This window comes from Ictalurus furcatus, chromosome 8 (assembly GCF_023375685.1).
Source record: "Ictalurus furcatus strain D&B chromosome 8, Billie_1.0, whole genome shotgun sequence".
NCBI classification, from domain to species: domain Eukaryota; kingdom Metazoa; phylum Chordata; class Actinopteri; order Siluriformes; family Ictaluridae; genus Ictalurus; species Ictalurus furcatus.
In genome coordinates, this window is record NC_071262.1 from 28,361,945 (window position 1) to 28,383,026 (window position 21,082).

At 37.3% G+C, this 21,082-nt stretch overlaps 1 long non-coding RNA gene and 2 pseudogenes across 2 annotated transcripts; all 3 read right to left on the reverse strand.

The window, feature by feature from the left end:
• Window positions 1–140: 140 nt before the first annotated feature.
• LOC128611997 (uncharacterized) lies at window positions 141–3,011 on the reverse strand (annotated as a pseudogene).
• A 1,741-nt stretch (window positions 3,012–4,752) lies between these two features.
• On the reverse strand, window positions 4,753–7,902 carry LOC128612000 (uncharacterized). Of its 2 annotated transcripts, XR_008386656.1 has the most exons (4): window positions 7,590–7,628; window positions 7,224–7,337; window positions 6,492–6,532; window positions 4,753–6,115 (listed from the first exon to the last, which is right to left on the reverse strand). It is a non-coding gene; the product is annotated as an uncharacterized LOC128612000 (long non-coding RNA). The 2 variants fall into 2 exon arrangements; XR_008386655.1 differs by having other exon boundaries at window positions 7,224–7,902.
• A 3,650-nt stretch (window positions 7,903–11,552) lies between these two features.
• Window positions 11,553–14,776, reverse strand: LOC128612056 (uncharacterized; annotated as a pseudogene).
• Between the last annotated feature and the right edge of the window lie 6,306 nt (window positions 14,777–21,082).

The window sequence follows — 21,082 nt, forward strand, 5'->3', positions numbered from 1 at the left end:
GAACTCGACCACAAATGCATTTATTTATTTATTTATTTATTCATTCATTCATTCATTCATTCATTCATTCATTCATCACCAGTTAATGAACATTATGACCATGAGAGTAATTAACATGAGAAATCAATGACATCTAATATCTAAGAAACAGAAGAGTAAATGACTTCAGTATACACATTATCACAAGCTCGTTCTCTCTTTCCTCTTCTTTTATTGACGTGTAAGGCAGCAAAATTCAGCTCCACTGCATCACGGCTCTGTGGGAATGGATATGAACGATTCGTTTCAAATGATATATACACAATGTAGGTAAATTATAGGAATATCAGCATATTATAACGTTTAGCCTTATTTGAGCTGGATTAATTTTTACAGTAATATAATTCAGACAGGATAAAATCAAGACACAGCTTTCATCTGAATCTAGGATTACTATTACTGACTTCAGAAGGATATAACTACAGACATTTTCAGGGAGCTTATTGATAATCACTTGAATTTCAGTACCCAAGTAAAGTACGACTCAAATACGGCTTTTATTATTGTGAAACAAAGGCCTAATAATAATAATAATAATAATAATAATAATAATAATAATAATAATAATAATTAGTCTCAGCGTTAATTACCTGATTTGGTGTTTTCTTTACCGTAGAATCTTGAGTTTTCCCTGTAAAGAGAACAAATATTTTCATGTTCAGATCCAGATTTAATATATACTGTATGTTCTTGTTTAAATGAGGAATCATTGTGAGAGTAAATGTGTGGAGGTCTGGGGGGGGGGAGGGACAAAAAACAACACCAATGAGATGTTTCTGTGGCTGAATTCTGGAAAACTAAGAAAAATCAGGTTGATAGGGATTTTTTTTTCTGCCTATAGCGTACTTTGACACACACAATTCAGAAAACCTAGCATACAGTACATTATGCATTCTACATTAAATGATGCAGAGATGTTTGATCACCTTTCTGAACTTGATTAGACATATATGTGTATATATATATATATATATATATATATATATATATATATATAATATATATGTGTGTGTGTGTGTGTGTTTATTATTTTTATATTTATACATTAGATGTAAATTACATGTAGATTTATTTATTTATTTATTTATTTATTTATTTATTTATTTTAGACAGTCAATGTGCATTTCAGTGGAAATCTTTTTTGGCAGTAAAGAGAATTTAAAATGTTAGAACTTTACTTGTGATTGAGAAACATGCAGAAGAGAAATATCTTTCAGTTCAGGAATGGTTATTAGTTTTCTCAGGCCACCACACATATAAAAATCATTTGTATTGTATATAATGCATCTATACGTAATGAAGACTCACCAGTGCAACATTCACAGTTTCTCCCTTTACACGTTACAACATGAGTAAAGATCACAACCACACACACTCCCAAAGAGACAGCGAGAAAGATCACTACAGGATCCACAGATTCTTCTGTAGCACACACACACACACACACACACACACACACACACACACACACACACACACAAGTCATAACAATGAACATGTACTTTATCACATATAATTTCATGTGAATAGCAAATAATATCTAGAACTCCCTGTGATTATATTGATGATCATGTTAGCAATCTACATTTCTACATTTCAAAATAAAATAATAATAATATTAAAATATACTATGCACACTTTGAGTAGGTGAATGTGTTCTTACCCAACTGTACTCGTGTCCCGTTCCCAAAAATGATCTTCCCACACACGGCCACAGCGCAGTAGTAAGTTCCAGTATCATTGAGGCTGAGGATGTTCTTGGAGAAGTTGTACACACAGGTGTGTGTAGAAGAGCCGCTCTCACACTGATGGCTGCTGTTGTGATGAGTGTAAATGGTTTGAGGATGGGATTGTGGTGGAGCAGCTCTGAACCAGAGCACTTGGAGTTCTGCTGATCTGCTCTCAGAGAGAACCGAGCACTGCAGAGTCACCGACGCTCCTGCAGGAACCGAGTCCGACACGCCGCTCTGGGACACTGACACTTTTACATCTCCATCACCTGTTCAGTGTAATAGCTTAGTAAGGTCCTATTTATTTATTTATTTATTATTTATTTATTTATTTATTTATTTATTATGCCTACAGCATTATAATGTGTGGAATATACACACCATCATACACCTAAAAATAAATTCCATGTTTAAGAAAAGGACATATAAAACTAATTAAAATGAATCTATGCATATAAAAATTCTCACCTTTCACTGCTAAAAAATGTTCCCTTTCCAAACCTTATAAAAAATTTTCTATATCCACAGTAATACACGGCTTCATCTGATGGTTCCACGTTGGCAATTTTCAAATGGAAGCCTTTTTCTTTTATTTCTTTCTCAATACTGAATTTTGGTGGATTGAATTCTTTCTCATAACTGGGTTCATGCTGAACTGAGACCATTACATGAGGTTCGTGTCCGACTTTGTGTTTGTACCAGACGATGGAATGGGTATTTTCCTCTCCCAGTCGAAAGCAGTGCAGAGTCACGTTCTCACCCACATCAGCAGTGATCATTGTGTTCGGTTGATTGACGCCCTCGCTCTGTGTAGAATCTGCTGTTTGGAGTTTACGCAGAAAACATCAACAAATGCACCCAAAATTTATTCCACCTATAATACACATAGATTTCCTTTGGTGTAAAAATAAAATGTTGTTTGTCTTTAAATAAATTCCTGCTACCAGTATTTATGGAGATATACAACAGTGTTTGAAAGTAGGTTTCAAGCAAATCTGTTTTTTTTTTTTTCCTAGCAAGAAATAACAGCCTAATAAACTGGCCATTCAGTGTATAATGCTATATAATCATAGCTGAACTTTTCGAACACTTAATCGTTCAGCCTGCACAATGATCCTTATTACAGCAACATGCATGTTATCAGAAAACTACAAAATGGTCCACACTTACCAATTTTATTAAAAAGCATCGCTGTAATCCACATCAGCGTCATCATCTTCAGTCTGAGGTCTGTGTATAACATGTCTCCTCTTGCCACACTGTCAGATGGTCAAACTGAGCACATGGCACTTTGTGCCAAATATTTATGGTGTGAAGCTCTGACATCACAGACTGAGCTGACTGACTGTGACCCATAGCGCTGTTCCTGCCACTTTCGTGGAGTCCCATTAGACATTTTTTTCAAAATAAAATGAATTTTTGAATTTAATAAGCAATTTATTTACCTTTTATTGTGTGTTGTTTTGGGGTTTTTTTGCAACTGTTAACAATACCAATATTTACCTGGAATAGCATTAAACACCAATTAATTAAAAGAAATAAATTCTAGAAAAGAATACATCCCAAATTCATAGTGTATTATTTACTAGACCCCATAAACCAGTGATTAAGTAGAATGTGAAGCAGAAGTACATTTTGCTATAATACAACCACCATCATGGTCCATAGGATGAATTATCATTTTTAATAGGAATGTTTTGTTAATAACTTTCAAATAAAAACAGTTGCATAGATGTTCGGCTGTATATATATATATATATATATATATATATATATATATATATATATATATATATATATATATATATATATATTTTACATTTTACATTTACATTTATTCATTTAGCAGACGCTTTTATCCAAAGCGACTTACAAATGAGAAAATACAAGCAATATATATATATATATATATATATATATATATATAAGAGGGAATAATAATAAATATTGCTTGACTGATTTGTGACTCTGTGTGAGAGAGTGTGTGTGTGTGTGTTGTGGCTCTTCCTGTGTGTGTGTGTGTGTGTGTGTGGCAGTGTAGAGTACCAAGACACACTCTAGTAGCTGTATCTCTGTGTGAGTGTGGGTGTGTGTTGTGGTTCATTCTATGTGTGTGTGTGTGAGTGTGTGTGTGTCTCTGTGTGTGTTAGTGCGAGTGTGTGTTTCACACTTGTGTCATGTCCATTGGAGGAAGCTTCATCTTGCAGTCATGAAATCTCCCCTAACACATTACACTTGCTTACCTTTTATCACTTCCTGTACTGGTCCACAGTACAGTTTATTTATTCAAATTATAATGTATTGGTACTGTTTATCCATCTAATGACTAATAACTCATTATACACTCTTATTCTTCTCAAACTAACTGTGTCATTAGTCAGAGGAATAAAATGAGTTGCGGCTCTGTCTCTCTACAGAAATACTGCAATCTAAAACATGTTGTTTTTTGTTTTCATTTGATAAGAGCTTAAATCCCACTTTCAGTAATAGCAACTACAAATTTGTCAAACTTTTTTTTTTTTCTCTCTTCAGACTTTTTCCAGTAGCTGATAATGTTTCATATGAAATCATACACTTTTACATATTTATGAGATTAAGGTCATCCTGAGGCCTACACGCTTCCACTCCAGCAATCCTGCATGCTGTAAACTCCTGCTTCTGTCCTAGAGACTATAAACCACTACACACTCTCTCTTCCTTCTGATTCCTTCTAGCCAACATCTCCTACAATAACAGTGTAAGGGGTATGGCCCTTGAGAGGTACTGGCTCGTAGATTCTGGTCTCACAACTGAGGTTGTAGAGACTATGTTAAACGCTAGAGCACCATCCATGAGGAAATTGTATGCACTCAAGTGGCGGCTTTTTGTCTTGTGGTATGAGGAACGTCAGCCAGACCCAGTGAACTGCGCGATAGCTACAGTCCTGGAGTTCTTACAAGAACGTTTCTCAGCGGGGTGAGCTCCTTCTACAATCAGGGTTTACATAGTCGCCATTTCGGCCAGCCACGCCCCTGTTGATGCAGCCTCTGTGGGGCAACATCCTCTAACTTCGAGGTTCATGCGTGGTGTCGTGTGGCTGAGGCCCATCTGCAGGCCGCGCATACCTTCCTGGGACCTTTCTGTGGTCCTGGAAGGTCTGTCAGGGGCCCCATCTGAGCCCTTAGAGTCAGCCTCTGAGAAGCTTCTGACTCTAAAGGTAGCTCTTCTGCTGGCCCTGACATCTTTCAAGCGAGTAGGAGATCTACAAGCTCTCTGTTGCCCATTCCTGCTTTGACTTTGCCCCTGGATTAACCAACATCTTCCTGTATCCTAGTCCGGATTATATTCCTAAAGTGCCTACATCGGCTGCCCACCCTGTGGTGTTGCAGGCTTTCTGCCCTCCTCTGTTCCCCACACCGGAACAAGAGAGAATGCACCTGCTGTGTCCAGTAAGGACTCTCTGTACTTACGTCCACCGCTCCGGCCAGTGGCGTAAGTCAGAGCAGCTGCTGGTCTGCATCAGTAGAGGTGATGCTGTGTCAAAGCAGCACATCTCTAATTGGATAGTGGATGCAATCTCTATTGCTTTTGAGGCGCACGGTCTCACTACACCTCTGGGCATAAGGGCTCACTAGGACGGTCGCCTCCTCGAAGACTTTGTCCAAAGGGGTATCCTTACAGGATGTGTGTGCTGCTGCAGGGTGGTCTACACCACACACATTCATTTGATATTACAGCCTGGATATTCATTCCACCCCGGGCTCGAGTGTCTTGCAGTAACCCTTGGGTTTGGGTCTTTTTGAACAGGCCGTACCCTCAGTATGACGGAGTGGGTATTCTCGTTCCCATAGTGTTATGCTAAACGCAACGTGGAGTTCCCTTTGAAAGGGAACGTCTGGGTTATGCATGTAAATATCAATTTGTGAAAACATATTTGGAGAGGAATAATGTCACCGCATTCAAATATGTACCACTCACAAAGAAGCTCAAAGCAATACATACAGTTTGCAGTACAGTAGGAGCAGCTTCAGCGTGTCAGAAAAGAAGAAAAGAAAAGGGGAAAAATAATTTTTAAAAAACCCACATTTTTATTCTCATAACGCTTGGGTGAACTCGACCACAAATGCATGTATTAATTACTTTATTTATTTATTTATTTATTTATTCATTCATTCATTCATTCATCACCAGTTAATGAACATTATGACCATGAGAGTAATTAACATGAGAAAATCAATGACATCTAATATCTAAGAAACAGAAGAGTAAATGACTTCAGTATACACATTATCACAAGCTCGTTCTCTCTTTCCTCTTCTTTTATTGACGTGTAAGGCAGCAAAATTCAGCTCCACTGCATCACGGCTCTGTGGGAATGGATATGAACGATTCGTTTCAAATGATATATACACAATGTAGGTAAATTATAGGAATATCAGCATATTATAACGTTTAGCCTTATTTGAGCTGGATTAATTTTTACAGTAATATAATTCAGACAGGATAAAATCAAGACACAGCTTTCATCTGAATCTAGGATTACTATTACTGACTTCAGAAGGATATAACTACAGACATTTTCAGGGAGCTTATTGATAATCACTTGAATTTCAATACCCAAGTAAAGTACGACTCAAATACGGCTTTTATTATTGTGAAACCAAAGGCCTAATAATAATAATAATAATAATAATAATAATAATAATAATAATAATAATAATAATTAGTCTCAGCGTTAATTACCTGATTTGGTGTTTTCTTTACCGTAGAATCTTGAGTTTTCCCTGTAAAGAGAACAAATATTTTCATGTTCAGATCCAGATTTAATATATACTGTATGTTCTTGTTTAAATGAGGAATCATTGTGAGAGTAAATGTGTGGAGGTCTGGGGGGGGGGAGGGACAAAAAAACAACACCAATGAGATGTTTCTGTGGCTGAATTCTGGAAAACTAAGAAAAATCAGGTTGATAGGATTTTTTTTTTCTGCCTATAGCGTACTTTGACACCACACAATTCAGAAAACCTAGCATACAGTACATTATGCATTCTACATTAAATGATGCAGAGATGTTTGATCACCTTTCTGAACTTGATTAGACATATATGTGTATATATATATATATATATATATATATATATATATATATATATATATATATATATATATGTGTGTGTGTGTGTGTGTGTTTATTATTTTTATATTTTATACATTAGATGTAAATTACATGTAGATTTATTTATTTATTTATTTATTTATTTATTTATTTATTTTAGACAGTCAATGTGCATTTCAGTGGAAATCTTTTTTGGCAGTAAAGAGAATTTAAAATGTTAGAACTTTACTTGTGATTGAGAAACATGCAGAAGAGAAATATCTTTCAGTTCAGGAATGGTTATTAGTTTTCTCAGGCCACCACACATATAAAAATCATTTGTATTGTATATAATGCATCTATACGTAATGAAGACTAACCAGTGCAACATTCACAGTTTCTCCCTTTACACGTTACAGCATGAGTAAAGATCACAACCACACACACTCCCAAAGAGACAGCGAGAAAGATCACTACAGGATCCACAGATTCTTCTGTAGCACACACACACACACACACACACACACACACACACACACACACACACACACACAAGTCATAACAATGAACATGTACTTTATCACATATAATTTCATGTGAATAGCAAATAATATCTAGAACTCCCTGTGATTATATTGATGATCATGTTAGCAATCTACATGTCTACATTTAAAAAAAAAAAAAATTAAACCAATTTTAAATTTTAATATATTATGCATACTTTGAGTCAATGAATGTGTTCTTACCCAACTGTACTCGTGTCCCGTTCCCAAAAATGATCTTCCCACACACGGCCACAGCGCAGTAGTAAGTTCCAGTATCATTGAGGCTGAGGATGTTCTTGGAGAAGTTGTACACACAGGTGTGTGTAGAAGAGCCGCTCTCACACTGACGGCTGCTGTTGTGATGAGTGTAAATGATTTGAGGACGGGATTGTGGTGGAGCAGCTCTGAACCAGAGCACTTGGAGTTCTGCTGATCTGCTCTCAGAGAGAACCGAGCACTGCAGAGTCACTGACGCTCCTGCAGGAACCGAGTCCGACACGCCGCTCTGGAACACTGACACTTTTACATCTCCATCACCTGTTCAGTGTAATAGCTTAGTAAGGTCCTAGTTATTTATTTATTTATTTATTTATTTATTTATTTATTTATTATGCCTACAGCATTATAATGTGTGGAATATACACACCATCAAACACCTAAAAATAAATTCCATGTTTAAGAAAAGGACATATAAAACTAATTAAAATGAATCTATGCATATAAAAGTTCTCACCTTTCACTGCTAAAAATGTTCCCTTTCCAAACCTTATTAAAAATTTTCTATATCCACAGTAATACACGGCTTCATCTGATGGTTCCACGTTGGCAATTTTCAAATGGAAGCCTTTTTCTTTTATTTCTTTCTCAATACTGAATTTTGGTGGATTGAATTCTTTCTCATATTTGGGTTCACGGTGAACTGAGACCATTACACGAGGTTCGTGTCCGACTTTTTGTTTGTACCAGACGATGGAATCGGTATTTTCCTCTCCCGGTCGAAAGCAGTGCAGAGTCACGTTCTCACCCACATCAGCAGTGATCATTGTGTTCGGTTGATTGACGCCCTCGCTCTGTGTAGAATCTGCTGTTTGGAGTTTACGCAGAAAACATCAACAAATGCACCCAAAATTTATTCCACCTATAATACACATAGATTTCCTTTGGTGTAAAAATAAAATGTTGTTTGTCTTTAAATAAATTCCTGCTACCAGTATTTATGGAGATATACAACAGTGTTTGAAAGTAGGTTTCAAGCAAATCTGTTTTTTTTTTTCCTAGCAAGAAATAACAACCTAATAAACTGGCCATTCAGTGTATAATGCTATATAATCATAGCTGAACTTTTCGAACACTTAATCGTTCAGCCTGCACAATGATCCTTATTACAGCAACATGCATGTTATCAGAAAACTACAAAATGGTCCACACTTACCAATTTTATTAAAAAGCATCGCTGTAATCCACATCAGCATCATCATCTTCAGTCTGAGGTCTGTGTATAACATGTCTCCTCTTGCCACACTGTCAAATGGTCAAACTGAGCACATGTCACTTTGTGCCTAGGATTTATGGTGTGAAGCTCTGACATCACAGACTGAGCTGACTGACTGTGACCCATAGCGCTGTTCCTGCCACTTTCGTGGAGTACCACTAGACATTTTTTTCAAAATAAAATGAATTTTTGAATTAAATGAGCAATTTATTTACCTTTTATTGTTTTTTTTTGTTTGTTTGTTTGTTTGTTTTTTTGTTTGTTTTTTTTTGGCAACTGTTAACAGTACCAATATTTACCTGGAATAACATTAAACACCAATTTAATTAAAAGAAATAAATTCTAGAAAAGAATACATCCCAAATTCATAGTGTATTATTTACTAGACCACATAAACCAGTGATTAAGTAGAATGTGAAGCAGAAGTACATTTTGCTATAATACAACCACCATCATGGTCCATAGGATGAATTATCATTTTTAATAGGAATGTTTTGTTAATAACTTTCCAATAAAAACAGTTGCATAGATGTTCGGCTGTATATATATATATATATATATATATATATATATATATATATATATATTTACATTTACATTTATTCATTTAGCAGACGCTTTTATCCAAAGCGACTTACAAATGAGAAAATACAAGCAATATATATATATAAGAGGGAATAATAATAAATATTGCTTGACTGATTTGTGACTCTGTGTGAGAGAGTGTGTGTGTGTGTGTTGTGGCTCTTCCTGTGTGTGTGTGTGTGTGTGTGGCAGTGTAGAGTATAAAGACACACTCTAGTAGCTGTATCTCTGTGTGAGTGTAGGTGTGTGTTGTGGTTCATTCTATGTGTGTGTGTGTGTGAGTGTGTGTGTGTCTCTGTGTGTGTTAGTGCGAGTGTGTGTTTCACACTTGTGTCATGTCCATTGGAGGAAGCTTCATCTTGCAGTCATGAAATCTCCCCTAACACATTACACTTGCTTACCTTTTATCACTTCCTGTACTGGTCCACAGTACAGTTTATTTATTCAAATTATAATGTATTGGTACTGTTTATCCATCTAATGACTAATAACTCATTATACACTCTTATTCTTCTCAAACTAACTGTGTCATTAGTCAGAGGAATAAAATGAGTTGCGGCTCTGTCTCTCTACAGAAATACTGCAATCTAAAACATGTTGTTTTTTGTTTTCATTTGATAAGAGCTTAAATCCCACTTTCAGTAATAGCAACTACAAATTTGTTAAACTTTTTTTTTTTTCTCTCTGCAGACTTTTTCCAGTAGCTGATAATGTTTCATATTAAATCATACACTTTTACATATTTATGAGATTAAGGTCATCCTGAGGCCTACACGCTTCCACTCCAGCAATCCTGCATGCTGTAAACTCCTGCTTCTGTCCTAGAGACTATAAACCACTACACACTCTCTCTTCCTTCTGATTCCTTCTAGCCAACATCTCCTACAATAACAGTGTAAGGGGTATGGCCCCTGAGAGGTACCGGCTCGTAGATTCTGGTCTCACAACTGAGGTTGTAGAGACTATGTTAAACGCTAGAGCACCATCCATGAGGAAATTGTATGCACTCAAGTGGCGGCTTTTTGTCTTGTGGTATGAGGAACGTCAGCCAGACCCAGTGAACTGCGCGATAGCTACAGTCCTGGAGTTCTTACAAGAACGTTTCTCAGCGGGGTGAGCTCCTTCTACAATCAGGGTTTACGTAGTCGCCATTTCGGCCAGCCACGCCCCTGTTGATGGAGCCTCTGTGGGGCAACATCCTCTAACTTCGAGGTTCATGCGTGGTGTCGTGTGGCTGAGGCCCAGCTGCAGGCCGCGCATACCTTCCTGGGACCTTTCTGTGGTCCTGGAAGGTCTGTCAGGGGCCCCATCTGAGCCCTTAGAGTCAGCCTCTGAGTAGCTTCTGACTCTAAAGGTAGCTCTTCTGCTGGCCCTGACATCTTTCAAGCGAGTAGGAGATCTACAAGCTCTCTCTGTTGCCCCTTCCTGCCTTGACTTTGCCCCTGGATTAACCAAGGCCTTACTGTATCCTAGTCCGGATTATATTCCTAAAGTGCCTACATCGGCTGCCCACCCTGTGGTGTTGCAGGCTTTCTGCCCTCCTCTGTTCCCCACACCGGAACAAGAGAGAATGCACCTGCTGTGTCCAGTAAGGACTCTCTGTACTTACGTCCACCGCTCCGGCCAGTGGCGTAAGTCAGAGCAGCTGCTGGTCTGCATCAGTAGAGGTGATGCTGTGTCAAAGCAGCACATCTCTAATTGGATAGTGGATGCAATCTCTATTGCTTTTGAGGCGCACGGTCTCACTACACCTCTGGGCATAAGGGCTCACTAGGACGGTCGCCTCCTCGAAGACTTTGTCCAAAGGGGTATCCTTACAGGATGTGTGTGCTGCTGCAGGGTGGTCTACACCACACACATTCATTTGATATTATAGCCTGGATATTCATTCCACCCCGGGCTCGAGTGTCTTGCAGTAACCCTTGGGTTTGGGTCTTTTTGAACAGGCCGTACCCTCAGTATGACGGAGTGGGTATTCTCGTTCCCATAGTGTTATGCTAAACGTAACGTGGAGTTCCCTTTGAAAGGGAACGTCTGGGTTATGCATGTAAATATCAATTTGTGAAAACATATTTGGAGAGGAATAATGTCACCGCATTCAAATATGTACCACTCACAAAGAAGCTCAAAGCAATACATACAGTTTGCAGTACAGTAGGAGCAGCTTCAGCGTGTCAGAAAAGAAGAAAAGAAAAGGGGAAAAATAATTTTTAAAAACCCACATTTTTATTCTCATAACGCTTGGGTGAACTCGACCACAAATGCATTTATTTATTTATTTATTTATTCATTCATTCATTCATTCATTCATTCATTCATCACCAGTTAATGAACATTATGACCATGAGAGTAATTAACATGAGAAAATCAATGACATCTAATATCTAAGAAACAGAAGAGTAAATCACTTCAGTATACACATTATCACAAGCTCGTTCTCTCTTTCCTCTTCTTTTATTGACGTGTAAGGCAGCAAAATTCAGCTCCACTGCATCACGGCTCTGTGGGAATGGATATGAACGATTCGTTTCAAATGATATATACACAATGTAGGTAAATTATAGGAATATCAGCATATTATAACGTTTAGCCTTATTTGAGCTGGATTAATTTTTACAGTAATATAATTCAGACAGGATAAAATCAAGACACAGCTTTCATCTGAATCTAGGATTACTATTACTGACTTCAGAAGGATATAACTACAGACATTTTCAGGGAGCTTATTGATAATCACTTGAATTTCAGTACCCAAGTAAAGTACGACTCAAATACGGCTTTTATTATTGTGAAACCAAAGGCCTAATAATAATAATAATAATAATAATAATAATAATAATAATAATAATAATAATAATTAGTCTCAGCGTTAATTACCTGATTTGGTGTTTTCTTTACCGTAGAATCTTGAGTTTTCCCTGTAAAGAGAACAAATATTTTCATGTTCAGATCCAGATTTAATATATACTGTATGTTCTTGTTTAAATGAGGAATCATTGTGAGAGTAAATGTGTGGAGGTCTGGGGGGGGGGGGGGGGGGAAACAAAAAAAAACAAAAACAAAAAAAAACAATGAGATGTTTCTGTGGCTGAATTCTGGAAAACTAAGAAAAATCAGGTTGATAGGATTTTTTTTTCTGCCTATAGCGTACTTTGACACCACACAATTCAGAAAACCTAGCATACAGTACATTATGCATTCTACATTAAATGATGCAGAGATGTTTGATCACCTTTCTGAACTTGATTAGACATATATGTGTGTGTATATATATATATATATATATATATATATATATATATATATATATATATATAATGTTTATTACTTTTATATTTTATACATTAGATGTAAATTACATGTACATTTATTTATTTATTTATTTTAGACAGTCAATGTGCATTTCAGTGGAAATCTTTTTTGGCAGTAAAGAGAATTTAAAATGTTAGAACTTTACTTGTGGTTGAGAAACATACAAAATAGAAATATCTTTCAGTTCAGGAATGGTTATTAGTTTTCTCAGGCCACCACACATATAAAAATCATTTGTATTGTATATAATGCATCTATACGTAATGAAGACTCACCAGTGCAACATTCACAGTTTCTCCCTTTACACGTTACAGCATGAGTAAAGATCACAACCACACACACTCCCAAAGAGACAGCGAGAAAGATCACTACAGGATCCACAGATTCTTCTGTAGCACACACACACACACACACACACACACACACACACACACACACACACACACAAGTCATAACAATGAACATGTACTTTATCACATATAATTTCATGTGAATAGCAAATAATATCTAGAACTCCCTGTGATTATATTGATGATCATGTTAGCAATCTACATGTCTACATTAAAAAAATAAATAAATAAACCAATTTTAAATTTTAATATATTATGCATACTTTGAGTCAATGAATGTGTTCTTACCCAGTTGTACTCGTGTCCCATTCCCAAAAATGATCTTCCCACACACGGCCACAGCGCAGTAGTAAGTTCCAGTATCACTGAGGCTGAGGATGTTCTTGGAGAAGTTGTACACACAGGTGTGTGTAGAAGAGCCGCTCTCACACTGACGGCTGCTGTTGTGATGAGTGTAAATGATTTGAGGATGGGATTGTGGTGGAGCAGCTCTGAACCAGAGCACTTGGAGTTCTGCTGATCTGCTCTCAGAGAGAACCGAGCACTGCAGAGTCACTGACGCTCCTGCAGGAACCGAGTCCGACACGCCGCTCTGGAACACTGACACTTTTACATCTCCATCACCTGTTCAGTGGAATATACACAGAATAAGTACTTGATTTGTTTCTTTTTATCCTTGTTTAATACATACAGTCCATGAAGGCCATGACACCTGACATTATTTCAGTTGTAAAACAGATGCTAGACAAAGAGTGCTACACAAACGTAACTTAAATACCCGTGCTCATTAAACTAAAATGTGATTCAGGTGCAAACAGTCATGTGACACTAGTATCACGATCAGGTGAGATGCAGTGGCTGATGGGAATCGTAGATATTCAACGCAACCATGACACATATAAATAAACAGTACTTCAACACTAATAAAATATTACTGAAACGATTCAGTTAATAAATAAGGTGTTTAATGAAAGGGGAAAAAATAAAACCTGTTATTAAAATGTATTACACTAGCCGTGTACATTTACAGTTCTTACCTTTCACTGATAAAAATGTTCCATTTCCAAACCTTGTTAAAAATTGTCTATACGCACAGTAATACACGGCTTCATCTGATGGTTCCACGTTAGAAATCATCAAATGGCAGCTTGTTTTTTTCTTTCTCGATGCTGAATCTTGGTGACTTGAACTCATCCTCATAATTAGTTTCATGTTGAACTGTGACCATTACACAAGGCTCGTGTCCGACTTTTTGTTTGTACCAAATGATGGCTCCAGACTTATCTTCTCCCAGTCTAAAGCAGTGCAGAGTCACGTTATCACCCACACCAGCAGTGATCATTGGGTTCGCCTGACTGACATCGTTTGTCTGTGCAGCATCTGTTATCAAGAGTTAAAGAATGCCACATGAACAAATTTACCAAAACTGTATACTAGTGATAATTCACGGAGATTATCACTGGTGTAATAATAAAACACATTTTAATAAAATGTAGTAAAACCTGGTATTTCAATCCGTAGACTGCAATAAATAATCCTTATCCTGTGTACGATAAACATAACCATCCACACTTACCAATTTTATTAAAAAGCATCGCTGTAATCCACATCAGCATCATCATCTTCAGTCTGAGGTCTGTGTATAACATGTCTCCTCTTGCCACACTGTCAGATGGTCAAACTGAGCACATGGCACTTTGTGCCTAGGATTTATGGTGTGAAGCTCTGACATCACAGACTGAGCTGACTGACTGTGGACCTTAATGCTGTTCCTGCCAGTTTCGTGTAGCACCACTAGACATTTTTAACAATTGAATTGAATTATTGATTAATTAAATAAACTATTTATTTATTTTTACCCCTGGCAGTTTCTTGAAATAGGACTGGAAACTTACAAATGAATTATGCTTTTGCTGTATTTACCAATATTTATCTGGAATTGCATTAAACACCTTTTTTTAAAAAAAAAAAAAAGCTGTAATTTTCTAGAAATAAAAGGCACCAAATTTCTAGTTTATTACTTACCAGACCTAATAAACCAGCAGTGAAGTGTGTAAGAATGTAAAGCAGAAGTGCATTTTGGTCCATAGGATGAATTGTTATTTTTAATAGGAATGTTTTGTTAATAAATGTTCCATAAATGTTCAAGTTAATGTTCCGGTTAATGTCTCCACAACCCTTTAATGGGTCACATGGTTACAGAGTGTGTGTGGAAGTGTAAAGTACTAACACACTCCAGCTGTGTCTCTGTGTGAGAGCGGGTGTGTATTATGGCTCTTTCTGTGTGTGTGTGTGTGTGTGTGAGAGTGGGTGTGTGTCTTTATCTGTGTTAGTGTGAGTGTGTGTTTCATCTTCATCTTGCAGTGATGAAATCTCCCCTAACACATTACACTTGTTTACCTTTTATCACTTCCTGTACTGGTCCACCAAATAAGCTGCCAGCTGCAGTTTACTTACACGTATTGCAGTGTATCGGTACTGTTTATCCATCTAATGACTAATATTGAACAATCTTATTCTTCTCAGACCAATCATTTCTTTGAGGAATAAAATGAGTTAGGGCTCCATCTCCCAAATGAAATAATGCAATCTGAAACAATACTTTTTTTTTTTTTTTTAAACATTTCATTTGAACTAGGCCAGGGATTTTAAGAGTATTCGTAGCTGAAGTCCTCACCATGGAGCTTTAGATCAGTACTTAAGTCCCAACTTAGTTAAACACAACCACAAATTGTTAAACTGTAAAAAAAAAAAAAAAAAAAAAAAAAAAAAAAAAAACAACAACAACAAAAAACGTTTTAAAGAGCTACTTCTTTTTTCAGACTTTTTCCAGAAGCTGATATTATTCCATATCACATTTACATTTATTCACTTAGCAGATGCTTTTATCCAAATGAGTAAACACAAGCAAAGTGATATATCAAGCTGAGAACAAAACCTGTGAGGGGGTGCACGGTGGCTTAGTGGTTAGCACGTTCGCCTCACACCTCCAGGGTCTGGGGTCCGAGTCCTGCCGGGGCCCTGTGTGTGTGGAGTTTGCATGTTCTCCCCGAGCTGCGGGGGTTTCCTCCGGGTACTCCGGTTTCCTCGCCCAGTCCAAAGACATGCATGGTAGGCTGATTGGCGTGTCTAAAGTGTCCGTAGTGTATGAATGGGTGTGTGAGTGTGTATGTGATTGTGCCCTGTGATGGATTGGCACCCTGTCCGATGCTCCCTGGGATAGGCTCCAGGTTCCCCGTGACGCTGAAAAGGAGTAAGCGGTAGAAGATGGATGGATCATGTGGGGGTTGGCATTTTAGGGGTTAGTTAGGTGTTCACGGAAGAGGTGGGTCTTTAGCTGTTTTTTGAAGAGTGAGAGATTCTGTGGTCCGGATTGAGGTTGGAAGTTCATTCCACCACTGAGGAACAGTTAGTGTGAAAGTTCTGGAAAGGGACCTTGAGTAAAGCCACGCTGAGTAGGCGCTACTAAGCGTCGATCGTTAACCGATCGCAGATTGCGTGAGGGAACGTAAGCCTCGAGGAGAGTGTTGAGGTAGGAGGGTGCTGTTCCAGAAAAGGTCTTGTACGTGAGCATCAAGGCCTTGAATTTGACACGGGCGGCTACAGGAAGCCAGTGAATGGAGATGAAGATTCTTGTCACATGGGACATGTCACATATTAATATATGTATATTAATATACACTTTCACATAATTATGACATCGACGTCATCCTGAGGCCTACACGCTTCCACTCCAGCACACTGTAAACTCCTGCTTCTGTCCTAGAGATTATAAACCACTACAATCTCACTCGTCTTTCTGATTCCATCTAGCCGACATCTCCTACACTAACAGTATAAATATTCCAGTGATGCGTTAACATTTTTATCACTAACCATAAACTTCATATTAATTAGTATTCCTGGACTTACCCAGGATTTCACTTAATATAGATCCACCTCTATTTACATCCTAACGCCTGGTTCCTCCTAATGTTTCTTCCGTATGGAATCTTTCCTCACACTATATTACACTTGGTTTCTTCACTGAGGCACTGATGATGTCTGAAAAGCTTCTGAGAGCCAAAGCTGTGCTGTATTGTGAAATTCTCTGTGCTGAGCACTCTCTCGTAAAGTTAAAACTCGGCGATATTAGGTTAGGAATAAACCCAGTACGGAAAGATAAAAGATTAGTGTTGCAGTCCTCTGCTGGAGATATATCTATATATATATATATATATATATATATATATATATATATATATATATATATATATATATATATATATCTTCAATATAGATTAAGTTTCTCTAAGATTTATTTTATCAGGACAATGTAAACACTAATATGGCTTTGCAAAAGCAATGTAAGGCAAAATAGCCTAAATGTGCTGTAATTATTACTGAAACAGAGCAGTTAATGGAAATCAAAATGAAGAACAGTGCCAATCCATCACAAATAAACAGAAATCACTGCAGGAACACACAGCGGAATGACGGTCTTGTAGAAAACTGGATAAATACACAGGAGTGAATGAGGGTTAACAGGAAACAGATTTATTACGCGGTTTATTAAGCAGGTGGGTGAGAGAGAGGTAATATCCGCACTGGATTCAGATTGTGGATTCATGGTGTCTCCTGGACTGACCGTGGATTCGGATATGACAGTCAATAAGAGACAGAGGCTTACATGTAAGCTGATGCTGTTTTTCATTTTCTTTCTGGAACTTCATCTCCACATTGATTACACATTGAAAGAAAAACCTTCTCACTCATGCCAACTCTTTAGATTCTATAACAGTCCAATTTTAAAATATTCAGTATATCTCATGTTTGTTTCATTCATGTAACCTCACAACATTTAACATTTATGCCTTCTCATTATTATATTATATTACCGGATTTGTAAACACCGATTTCAATTAGTTACTCTTAGGTTTATATATATATATATATATATATATATATATATATATATATATTACTTTTCATTACATACAGCGGAGTCCAAAAGTCTGAGATCACACTGAAAATCTATTAAAAATGATTCAATAAAAAGAAAAAGAAAAGCAATGAATCATATCTTGAATATGAATGTTTTTTCATCATGAACAAGATGTTTGTGTCGATATGGGAGGAGTTTTATTCAGGCCTTAATGTGGCTCCTCCTTCACCACTGTGTGACGCTAACCAATCACATTCTCTCTCTCTCTCTCTCTTACTTTCTCTCTCTCTCTCTCTCTCTCTCTCTCTCTCTCTCTCTCTCTCTCTCTTACTTTCTCTCTCTCTCTCTCTCTCTCTCTCTCTCTCTCTCTCTCTCTGATACCCCATCACTCACACACACACACACACACACACACACACGCACGCACACACACACGCACACACATGCAAAAAGCTACACTATGATACTGCAGACTAAGAAGAGTACAAACGTACATATTAAATGATTTGTCACAAGTGTGCTTCAAACGTTTTTTTTTTTATTTCAGTTGTATACAGTCTTGACCTTGACCAAGATCATAAACCATACCATAAACCATAACATAAACCATAACATAACATAATATAACATATGATTGTTTTTCCTACTCAGTATTATAAGTTGAATGAAATTATGGGATGTGTGTAAAGTTTCATCTAATATATAAAGTATATACAGTATATACATTATATACAGTGTGTGTGTGTGTGTGTGTGTGTGTGTGTGAGTGTGTGTGTGTTTGTGTGTGTGTGTGTGTGTAAAGGATAATCCACTGCTACATGTGCGTTATACGATTTTAATGCATGACGTGGAGGTAAAGAACCAGCCGACGTGAGTGCATTAAAATCGTGTAACGCACAGCTAACCGTGGATTATCCTTTACACACACACACACACACACACACACACACACACACACACACTGTATATAATGTATATACTCTATATATTAGATGATACTTTAAACACATCCCATAATTTCATTCAACTTATAATACTGAGTAGGAAAAACAATCATATGTTACACGTTTTGTTATGTTATGTTATGTTATGGTTTATGTTATGGTTAATGATCTTGGTCAAGGTCATGACTGTATACAGCTGAAATCAAGAAAACGTTTGCAGCACACTTGTAACAAATCATTTAATGTGTAAGTTTGTACTGTTCTTTGTACTCCCGTTTACACCACGTTCACCTGCCAGCATTGACAAGTTAAAGCTGTCATTGATGTTCACAGTGCAAAATTTGACTGAATAGATCAAAATAGCGGTTAATTTTTGCTAGTTATTTATTTACGGGTCATTAGATCTAGAATTCCGCCCACTCTAAATCGTACACAGAGAAAACGTAGTGCGATAAGATTACATTTCTTTGCATGAATCATAGTTATATACCGTCTACATTCCGGTGTGTGTGTGTGTGTGTGTGTGTGTGTGTGTGAGGAAGGTTTTAAGGTGAGGTGTGTGTGGTTTTGTAGCTCTGTTTGTCTCTTTGCCCCTTCACACGCTGCAGCTCTGAGAGTTTCATCTCTGCAGGCCGCTCTGACCGCCGAGCCGCTTTTCTCAGAAGCACCATCAGTTTCTCACCTCTCAAACTTTCCACAGGATGTGTGGCTATTTTTCTTTCTCTCAGGCAACATTGTTGTTGTTTTTTAGTTTGTTTGTTTTTTTTTCCCTTTCTTTTTCAAACACGTTGTAAAATTAGAAACATCTCTAGACTTCATATAGTTGTGTAATATTATAACACCTCTCATTTAAAGCCCCAGATTTCACCCTGCACTTTAATCTGGTCTATACACACAACAGCGTGTTCGCTTATTGTGTAACCCGTCAGATATAATGTTATGTACACAATCAGTTACTCAGCTGTAGATCCTCCTGATGATGCTCACGATAATGGAGTTTTCTGACCTGGGGAAAGACGTCCCCGATTTATATACACATCGATTAAAGGAAGAAAAATCTAAATTGCAGTTGTTCACAAATTGCTGAGGTTTAAGAGGAATAAAACACATAGAGCAAAAATAATCAACTTCGGGGTCGTAACTTTGCATTGTTTATCACATTCAATGGTTTTATGAACTTATCATCAGCTCACTGTCCGATAAAATTACATACAGTCCAAGAGAACGGGCAAAAAACGTATAGATCAGACACAGTGGATGCTTATTTTCCACTCATATTTAAAATATGATTTAGTATAAAGCGCTCTGCTCGGGTAAACAGGAAGGTACAGCGAGTGAAAACCACACTGAATGTTCCACACCACTCTCAGCTTTAACTTTCCAGGCCAGACCTGTGTGTGCATTCTGCGTCTGCTGAGGAGCCGTGATGGTTAACAAGCTTCTTATGAGAGCACGAGCTGTGAAAAGCTGCAGTGAGGTGATAGTAAATTCACACGGACGGCTTGAATAAAATCAAAGTCAATAAAAGACACAGGCTCAGTTAGTAAAAACAATATTACAACACTCTGAGGAATAATGTGTAGAAATTAATTTTACCGTGTAAATAGACTACTTTATATACTTGGAGCAAACTTTTTTTTAAATTTTTTTAATGAAATATGGAAAATAGTGTAAAATATGCAGTAAATGATTGAATACTCGATCACTCTGTTATCATTCCTCTTTTTTATAGTAACCGAACTCTGCCTTTAGAGCAGCTTTACACACTCTTTTAACTCTTTACATTCTCTCAGCCAGCTTCATGAGTCAGACACGTTATTTCCACCCGTGTTAATTCAGTTCCTCGTGATGAGAACGTCTCGGCTCCTTCACCCTCTGCTGCAGGTCTCTGGAGAACATCTGCACTGGGTTTAGACCACGCTACTGTGAAGTCCAGCTCAGCTTCTTCAAACTCATTATGTACCTTTTAATAAATATTTCAGATGTCCAAGAGTGATGTGTGTGTGTGTGTGTGTGTGTGTGTGTGTGTGTGTGTGTGTGAATATGCTTTGACAAACATCCTTTAACAGTTGTGCTATTTATGTGTG